Source organism: Orycteropus afer, unplaced genomic scaffold (assembly GCF_000298275.1).
Source record: "Orycteropus afer afer isolate SDZICR_OR568_19922 unplaced genomic scaffold, OryAfe1.0 scaffold00049, whole genome shotgun sequence".
NCBI classification, from domain to species: Eukaryota; Metazoa; Chordata; class Mammalia; order Tubulidentata; family Orycteropodidae; genus Orycteropus; species Orycteropus afer.
Window position 1 is genome coordinate 14,533,384 of NW_006921636.1, and position 10,085 is coordinate 14,543,468.

The following is a 10,085-nucleotide window of genomic DNA, read 5'->3' on the forward strand; positions in this document are numbered from 1 at the left end:
ACACTTAGGAAAGGCCAAAACTAAACCCATTGCTGTCAGTCAATTCCAACTCATACCAAACCCATAGGTCAGAGGAGAAATGCCCTATAGGCTTTCTAAGGCTGTAAATCTTTATAGAAACAACCAACTACATTTTTCTCCCATGGAGTGGCTGGTGAGTTCAAACCACTGACCATTTAGTTAATAGCGAAGTGCTTAACTCTTAGGGCATCAGGGCTCCTTCTGCCACTCAGGCATCTGACAGTGCAGCATCCTTCCCTGGAAGGGGGAGGATGTCTCAGGTCCACCCAGCCCCCCCCCCCACACACCCTTCTAGAGACATTCAAGTTAAAGACACAAAGCCTTGGTGTGAATTTTATAGATGGTGAGATGGACCAGAGAACTTCCAGGTCCCCAATTCTGTATCACACATTACGCCTTTGTGCTTGGGAGAAGATGACTAGAAAGGAAGTTGGGCATCTAGAAGCAGCAGTTTTGTCTTTATGTATTTGCATTATTGTGGAGTAAAAGCACCGCCCTCTTCAATGGTGACCTAATGTAGGCCAGTTTCCTGAAATGATAATTGGAAACGGAGGAGGGACAGGGAAGCAGTGTGGTAATGACATGCACAGATCCTCTTTGATCTCACACATGATGCAGAGCACAGGCCCTCCCGCCTAGCAGGGGAGCTAAGATAAGAGATTCCAGTTCCCCTGTGGTCTTTACTGGAACACAGAGTCATTAGCTTTTTGCCTGTTTATCAAGTGAACATAAACAGGTACAAAAATGGTTTCCCTTCTCCCTTCTGGATTAATTACATATGTTTCCTCTCCTTGGATTCATTAGGTTTATATGCCACTATTTTTTAATGAAAAGATTTGGGGCAATGAGGGAGTGGCTTGGAGAAAATTCAGACCATAATTGAGGCAGTGTTGTGCTCTACCAGGACCCCAACACAGCCCTTTTCAGCACTGTCCAATGGACACTGTTGCAGTAATAGAAGTGTTCTGTACCTGAACTACCCAATGTGGTAGACATGATAGTCACTAGCTACATGTGACTGCTGAGCACTTGAAATGTGGCTGTGCAACAGAGGGACTGAATTTTTAATTTTATTTAATTCTGGACTGATGGGGGTGCAGGAGGAAACAACAGGGTTTTGAATTGGTCACATACAGGTTGTGTGATCTCAGACAAGGAATACAGTGATCTGAGCTATAGTTTTTCAAGTGTAAAATGGGAGGAATAATGAGAAGGATACATGTGATAGGGCCTGGCACATAATCAGTACTTATTCATGGCGCCTGTGGTTAATTTTGACCACTCCTTCCCAAATCTATTATAACAACCCCCATTGAGTCTCCGAGGCTGTAAATCTTTATGGAAGTAGATTGCCCCATCTTCCTTCTGTGGAGCAGCTGGTGGGCCTTCTGTTGAGCAGCCAAATGCCTTATCCACTACATCACCAGAGCTCAATCTCATCCCTAGCTGGTGTAAACAGTTAATGCACTCTGCTGCTTACCAAAAGACTGGGGGTTTGAATCCATCCAGATGTGTCTTAGGGGAACTTTGTGGTGATATACTTATGAAAACTCAGCCATTGGAAACCCTGCGGAGCTCAGTGGTACTCTGACACACATGGAGGCTTCATGAATCAGAATCAACTGAGCAGAAACTGGTAACCCCCAACCTTAGCTTATCTACTAGCCAATCTTCATTGAGCCCACCCTTTGCCCCTCTCCAGGCTAAGCTTAGCCTTGTCCAGGGCAGAGAAGAGGCTCAAGAAGGAGAACTTCTTGTGTGTGGGGGTTAGAGTTGCCTGTGCAGAGACTATGGCAGGTTGATTGGGATTTTGAACTCTAGCTTCTCAGACCCAAGGTTCTCTTCTTGAGAACCCAAGGCAGAGCTTTAGAGGTCTGGGAGAGTCCCATGATTGTCCCTTTGGTGGTTTGCTCTGTGGTGTAGCCTTTGCATTGAGATATTTAGGCCTTTCGAAGATGAACACCCATGTGAACTGGGGACAATGTAGAGTTTTGAGGCAGACACAGCTGAAGTTGCATTTCAGTTCCATCTTCTAGCCACTTGGGCAGATAAGGTAACCCCATGAGCCTGTTTCCCTGTTTATAACAACAGAACCTACTACAAAGGGTTATGTGAGAATCAGAAGATACAACACAAGTAAAATCACTTAGCACAATGCCTGGTCCATACTAAGTGCTCAACAGATGGTGGTGGTGGTTGTCCCTTGTGAGTGTGTGTAGTGAATGCTGTGGTGTGCTGCCCAGGTTCCCCTTTCAGGCCCAAGGTACTCATTTCTAGCTATTGAGAGTGTTTGCTGCTGAAGACTCATAGCTGAATCCCTCCACAGGAGTTGCCCCTGAAGAAAAGAATATCTTGCCCAAGATTAATCCCTTTCCCTTGTTGGTAGTTGTTAGTTGCTATCTAGTTGGCTGCACACACACACACACACACACACAAAACAAAAACAAAACATTGCCCAGTCCTGTGCCATCTTTGTGACGTGGGTCACACATGGATGACTGCCCCTGTATGTAGGTATGTTTAAGTCCATTGTTGTGGTTATTGTGTCAGTCTGTCTCATTACATGTTTCCCTCATTTTTTTGGCCTTCTACTTTACCAAACATGATGTCTGAGAAGAAAGCCCTGGTGATCTAGTTCTAAAAATTAGCCAGTGGAACCCGTATGGATCACATGAGAACCTTTTCCTTGGGTATGCCCATGTACAGTGATGAGCTGGTGTGAGGATACAGTGGCTTGATCAGCTTGCCTCAATTCAGGACAACTCTGATAGGCCACCTAAGGTTTGGAGTTCCCTGGATGGTTGGCTGAGGCCTCTGTCATGCTGTCACGGAAGCTTGACCTCTCCCTCTGCCTCGTCCTGCCTCCTTCACTCCTTTACAGGTGATATTTCTAAACATATTCCCTAATAAGCCTCTTCCATGCAAATCTCATCTTTTCAAAGTCTGTTTCATAATGGAGCTGATCTAAGAGGGGGGATGTGCTTTCTCCCTTCCTCCTTTTGAGATTGGCTGCTGTAAATGTTCTATGCCTATTTTACCCAAGGGGAGTTCCATTCTTTCAGATGCCAAAATCCAGCCACCTCCCCTGCCCCACACCACCTCCCATGGCAAGAAGACTACTTAACTCCCCTGCTTAAAAGCCTCCATCTCCCTCCCCCCACAGATTAAGTTAACCTCCTTGGCATGGCCATTCAGGGTCTTTCCATCCCGACTCTGACCTGTGTTCCTAGAATCATTTTTATTTAATTCCCAGTCTGTCTATTCTAAGTCCCAGCTACTTGCTTTTTATGAACAACAAAGGTATTCTCATTACTTACGGCAATTTTCTATGCCCAAAATAACCTTTTCCAGTTTTTTTTTTTTCCTTCTGAAATGCCATTTCTTTCCTTCCTTGCCTGGAAAACCCCCAGTGTTCTTCTCTAATGCACTGCCCAAGTCAGAGCCTTTCAGTCAGCCTTACTTATTTATGGTGCATTGTCTATACCAGGTTTCTCTGTGACATCCTTCCCTGCTTATGGGTAGAGCTAGCAACACCCTCCTCTGAGGTCTGCTGTACCTTCTTGCAACACTTTCCACAGTATATCAAAATATATCTGTATAACATGTCTGTCCTCCCATTAGATTTATGTATTTCTCTCACTTGCCCTTTCTGCCTAACTCAGTACTTAGCACATAGTAGGTTCTCAAACCATGGAAGATCTTCAGTTCGTGGAAGGTCCTTGATTAATAGTAGGTGCTTGATAAATATTAGTGGAATAAAAATGAGAAAAAGGAAAAAGCTATTTTAATTAGAATATGCTACGTTATGCTTCAATAACAAATGGCCCTGCAGTCTCAGTAAACTACAACCACACAAGTTTGTTTTCATCCACACTGTATGCTGCCATGGTTGATTATGGCCATACACTACCTGGCCTTTAATCTGGTACTCAGGCTGATGGAACAGCCTCTGTCTGGGACATAGGTGGTCTGTGGCATGGAGGAAAGACTGACATGGCAAACCCTGAGCTGGATTTTAAAGGTTTCACCTGGAAATGGGGCATGGCTGTCCATATGTAATTGGCTAAAGAAAATCACTCCTGAGTTCAGTAGTGTGTGGATGTATGATCTGCCATTTGGGAAAGATACCAAAAATCACATGGCCAAACCTCCCACCACCAGGGCAGGGGTGTCTAATCTTCCATGGTCTGAATCCCACAGCCAAGTTTAATATCAATGGGATGGGGAGATGTACCCCTCTTAATGAGTATTTTGAATAATAATACAGACTACCACAGCGTGAAAGGTACAGTACAAGTGGTATCCTAAGCAAACTACCCAGTGATCTTTTGGAGCCAGTTTGTGGAATGCATGGTCATTGAAGGCAGGAGAATGAACATGTTTCACTCTGTATCTAATTTGTTTCTTAAAGCTGTCACACTTGAATGCGATTCCAAAGTCTCTGCGCTTATGCTAGTGATGAGAGCTGAAGCACTTCCAATCACAGCCACTCATTGGTGGCCTGAATGCTCAACTTAACTGTATCTCACTAGCAGTCAATGTACCATGGAGACACTTGATGGACGGCTGCTCCATGTAATTTCTGGGCCTGTAACTTGTTTGGAGCTGTCAGGGTCAGACAGCGTGACTACTGTGCCTTCATAGCTTTGAACAATGCCCTTTTAAAGACTTGTTCCAATCAGTCACAAAGTAGAATAAATTGCGGAAGGAGCAGAGAGTCCTGGCAACAGGACAGATCTCATAGTTTGGTGATGGAATTCAAAAGTTTGCACCTGCGTGCAGGCAGCTGCGAGGAGGTATTGATGGATGACTGCACCGCCCTCCTCCTCTGCTTCTGGTCTGAAAATGCACAGGTTTCTCCTCGGATGAGGAATCCAAGGGTGATTAATGAAGGACTACGGGAAGCCTGACCTTGTGTCTTGTGGACCCTGTCTCGCCTTGTCTCTCTGGACCCTCTCATACCATCTGTTGCCTCTCTCTTGTTCCTTTTCACTTGTTTTGCCCCTGATTTGAGTTCTCTTCTCACTCTAAGATTTGGCATTTCTTGCAAGCTTTCTAAGGTTTAGCTCTTGCTGCTACTGAGGAATTCGGTTGAGATTGGCTTCCCTCTGCCTTTGGCCCCCTACAGTCTCTGAGTGGTTCAAACAGTTAATGCTCTTGCTGCTAACTGAAAGGTTGGTGGCTTGTGTCCCCCCACCAGTGCCTTGCAAGAAAGCCTGGTGATCTACTTCTGAAAACGAACCATTGAAAATCCTATGGAGCACAGTTGTACTGTAACACACATGGGGTTGCCAGGAGTCAGAGTTGCCTTGAAGGCACCTGGTTTGTCTTTGGTGCCTAGAAATTTGTACCTTGCTATAGGATGCTTAGATCAAAGGATGTAGCACCACGGAGTACCTTTGATCCAGTTCCTCTCACTGACACGTCACCCTTAGGGATAGTTTATGACTCCACTTATTTCTCTGAAATATCAGACCTCTGGAAAGTAAGTTCAAGGTGCTAATGTAATTTTAAATGGGGATCTATTTTTCTAGCATTCAATCCCATTTTTCAGAGTTAGGCTGAACCATGGTTAAAGGCCACATAAGACTGTAGAAGCTTTTTAAAACTAAGTTGATTAAGAAAGGCAATTTTACCTGTGACAGTTTAGGGAAGTTTGGGGATAGCGACCAAGTTTATTGCTAGGGAAATACTGCTCTGCATCAAGTTCAAAGGGCAAAGCAGGGACTAAAGGGAAAATGAAAGAAGAAATGTCTGTGTCCTACAGGATCTGAAGGAGCCCGAGGTTAGTCATGTGTGGAGGAGAGAGGAGCCAGTGGCTGCCTGAGGGAAGAAACCCTCCAGCTTCAGTGGACCGGGAGCTGGAGGCAGAGCTGAAGCCCAAGGTTGAGAGACTTTCACCCAGCCCCTAGAGTCTGGCACTTTGAACTTGGACTTCTAGCCTCCAAAGCTGTAAGGGCATAAATTCCTGTTTGTCCAAGCATTCCATTTGTGGTATATTCCTGTCAGAGCAGCATGAAGTAAACAAAACAGCTGGAAAGGCCATTATAGTTGTCAACAGACTTTTGCCAGGCTGCCATGAGGAAGTTTGTGTGTTCTGAGGGATATTCTGGGACCAGTGGATAAAATTTCTGGAGAGCAAATTTTAACACAATCCGAGAAAGGAAACAGAATGGCTAGATATCTCTAAAAATGTTGAAGATTGTTCTAGAAGACAGGAAGTTGCTGGACACAGGATATATTTAGGCAAGAGGCTGGAGGACCCTGTAGTGGAAATTTTGCATAAGAGATTCTCTCTCACCCAGGGAATTAGACCAGATGTTGTGAAAGTGTCTTCCAGCTCTAGAGGCCTCTCTCTACTTACAAGTGCTTTGTAAACTGTTAAGGAGCTCAGGTGGCGTAGTGGGTAAGGCATTTGGCTGGTAACCATGAGGTCTACAGTTCAAACCTGCCAGCTGCTCTGTGGGAAGAAGATGAGGCAATCTACTTCCATAAAGATTTACAGCCTAGGACACTCAATGGGGGTCTCTATGAGTCAGAACAACTTGATGGCAGTGTTTTTTTTTTTTTTGATAAACTTTTGAGTACCACAGAAGCCAAAGTGCTGCTTCAAAGTATTTTCACCAACAGTGTAAAAGGATGGACTACTTTCTGAAGATTAGATTCCCTACCTCATTTGAATTTTTTGACACAGTTGCATTTTCAAGTTTGAAATTACATTCAAATAGTCATTAGGAGGCAGGCTGTGTGTCTCTATAGTTATCGCTAACTCTTCTTGCTTTTACTTAGAAAACATTTATAAAGTTATCTAATAGCATCAAACTTGGTGAGCTAAGGATATACTACAAGAGAAGCCCTCTGTCTAGTGGGAGACTAGGTCATTATGTAAGTGATTGATCTGCTGATACAGGTTGAAGGTTCTGGGACCACAGAGAGGGCATAACTATGTTTGTGGTAGTCAGAAAAAGGAGTTAGGGAGGTGGTAGTGTTTAAATGACCTTCTGAAAAAAGTTTTAATGTTCAGGGTGGCAAAGAATGAGGGAATAAAATAATAAAACAGAACAAAAACCAAAGTCACTGTCCTCGAATCAATGCTGACTCATAGTGACCCCTCCTTGGGTTTCTGAGGCTGTATCTCTACAGAAGTAGATTGCCCAATCTTCCTTCCAAGGAGTGGCTGGTGGATTTGAACCACCAGCCTTCTGGTTAGCATTCAAATGCCTTAGGCAGTAGGCCACCAGGACAAGGGAATAGCATACACAAAAGATAAGGAATTGGACAGTGTTTGTCAAGTTCCTGGCACTGAGAGCAGCTCAGTGAGTCTGGAATCAAGTTCCCCTGGGGGCTAGATGAGAACTGAAGCTGCAGTGGTTGGCAGGTGTGAGACTGTGAAGAGTGTTAAATGTGTTGGCTTGAGAAATGGCAATGCACATGTGCCCCAAAGGACTTTGTTCCCTCTTTTAAGATCTGGCATCGGACAGTCAGCAGGCCCAGTGATACAGTGTCCAAGACAGCATTTCTATTAAAGTCAAGTCTATAATTTTATTATTAAAGTCACTCCACTGAAGCATTTTTAGTTGCATATTTGATTCATGTGGTAAAGTGTTCAAGACATTTTTTATTACTTACAGTACTACAAATACTAATACTGTTGTGATGATATGCCAGGCACCATGACAAGATATATCTGTGTAGTATCTTGTGTAATCCTCAAAATGACCCTATGAAGGTTGTGAGCAAGAAAGCGTACATACAGATGAAGACCCCTTCAGAAAGGTTAGGTAATATGCCCAAGTTCACAGCCAGCCTGTGACAGAACTGCTGGGAGGTGTTCTTGGGCACTGGGACCTGTCCTCCTATCCATTGTTCTACTCACTGCATTTCAATGCTGCAAAGATTGTGGCTTGGGGAATGTGCTGCCCTCTGGAGCCTCATCTGTGCACAGGCAGCAGACCTGAGATGGCAAGCTAGCCAGGGGACACAATGTGATGTTAAAACCTGTATTTATCAGAACGTTTGTCTCTAGGGAGAAGCTTTATGTCTTTGAAAAGGACACTTTGATAGGACATCTGGAGTAGAGGGTGAGACCAAGAGGTAATTGTAAGTAACAAGAGATGCTCTTTAGAACTGCTTTCTGAGGAGGCAACTGCAGGACTCTGGTGTTGAGTGAAGGATGCGAGTTTGGGGCAGAGCGAAACTGTATTGGAAAAAAGAGGAGAGGTGGTTTGTGGACCTCAGAGACCCCTGCTCAGGCAATTCTCTGCCTTTCCTCTAAATAAAGGTTGAACAAAGATTTAAACACCAGTATATAAATACATCATGGACTGCCAGAAGAATGAATGGACAGTCTTGGAAGAAGTACAGCTAGAATACTCCTTCGAAGCGAGGATGGGAAGATTTCGCCTGTTGTACTTGGGACATGTTATCAGGAGGGGCCAGACCCCAGAGAAGGACATCATGCTTGATAAAGTAGAGGGAGGGTCAGCAAAATCGAGGAAGACCCTCAATGAAATGGGTTGACACAGTGGCTGCAACAGTGGGCTCAATTGGCCATGGCCATGACTGTGAGAATGGTACAGACCCAGGCAGTGTTTTGTTCTGTTGTATATAGAGTTGCTGTCATTTTGATGGCAGCTAACAACAACAACAGTACAAAGAGGTGGCAAGTAACCTGCCAGCCTGAGGTGTCCACCTGTCTCAGTTCCACCCAGAAAGACCAGTAATATAATTAGGAGGTAAAATGGCAGAGGGGATTATATGAGCAAGAAACATGCAAGTATGGGTGGCATATTTGGCCCCCAGCAGAAGCATCCCTGTGTGTTTACCAGAAGGAGATGAGCACTCAGTTTTCCTCCCCTAGCTGGGCTGTGGCCCTGGCACTTCTGCCCTGTGCACAGACGGTGAATGGAGTGGGAGCTGTGTGCCGAAGCCACCCCTTTGTGGGCTGATTACAGTTCTCCATCTGGAACACACAGCCAGCAAGCACTGGGGAGGACGACTCAGGTCACATCAAAGTCATGATGTAAAATAGGTCAAAGTTATTCAAGTAACAGAAATGGAGGAGCTGGCCCTGGGAGGCTGGCTCACATCTCATGGGCAGGGCAGTTTTCCAAGAGGGTTAGGACTGGTCCTGCAGACTGTATGTGGCTGAGATCTCTGTAACCATCAGAGTCATGAGGCACAAAAGGGTTCCCAGGGTAAAGTTCTTGACAACGAGGTAAATGTATCTTTTCTCCTTTGCTCCAAAGGGAGAGGCTGCAAGGTTGGAGGAGACATGCCCTTTGATGGGAAGGCTTTTGTCTCTATACCTTCTTACCTTGGCGCTTAAGTACCCTTGAGCATCAGACAGTTCCTGTTGTATCCTGGTCTTTAAGTCCTTTAAGTAATCTTTTACAATAGCCACAATGCTCACATACCAATAGTCATAAAGTTGGCACAAGGACCAGATAATGTTTTGTTTTGTTATATGTAAGGTCGCTATGAATTGGAGCCAACTCGATGGTGAACAACAACAACAACAACAGGCCAGTGGAGTCACATTCCCAACTCTTCCATACAGGCCCCAGCCAGTAGATGTCCAACTCTGGAAATGGAAGTCTCCTGGCATGGTTTCCTCCCATGCCCATGTTCCTCCCTTTTGCCACCCACCCATGTCTAATGTCTACTCATTATAGCGCTTGATGCCACATGACTTGATTTTTGCTCCTTGCTTCCACTTTGAAGGCACTGTGGTGGTGCAGTGGTTAAAGCACTTGGCTACTAACCAGAAGGTTGGCTGTTCAAACTCACCAGCTGCTTCATGGGAGAAATGTAAGGCAATCTGCTTTCATTAAGATTTATAGCCCCTTCTCAGATCATAATGCTATCAAATTAGAAATCAATAATAGGAAGATCAGCACCAAAAGAGTAAAAACACATGGAAACTAAAGAACACCCTCCTTGAGAAAGACCGGGTAAGAGAAGAAATCAAAATTGAAATTCGAAAATTCCTTGAATCAAATGAGAATGAAAACACAACATACCAAAATCTTTGGGACACAGCAAAAGCAGTGATCAGAGGCCAA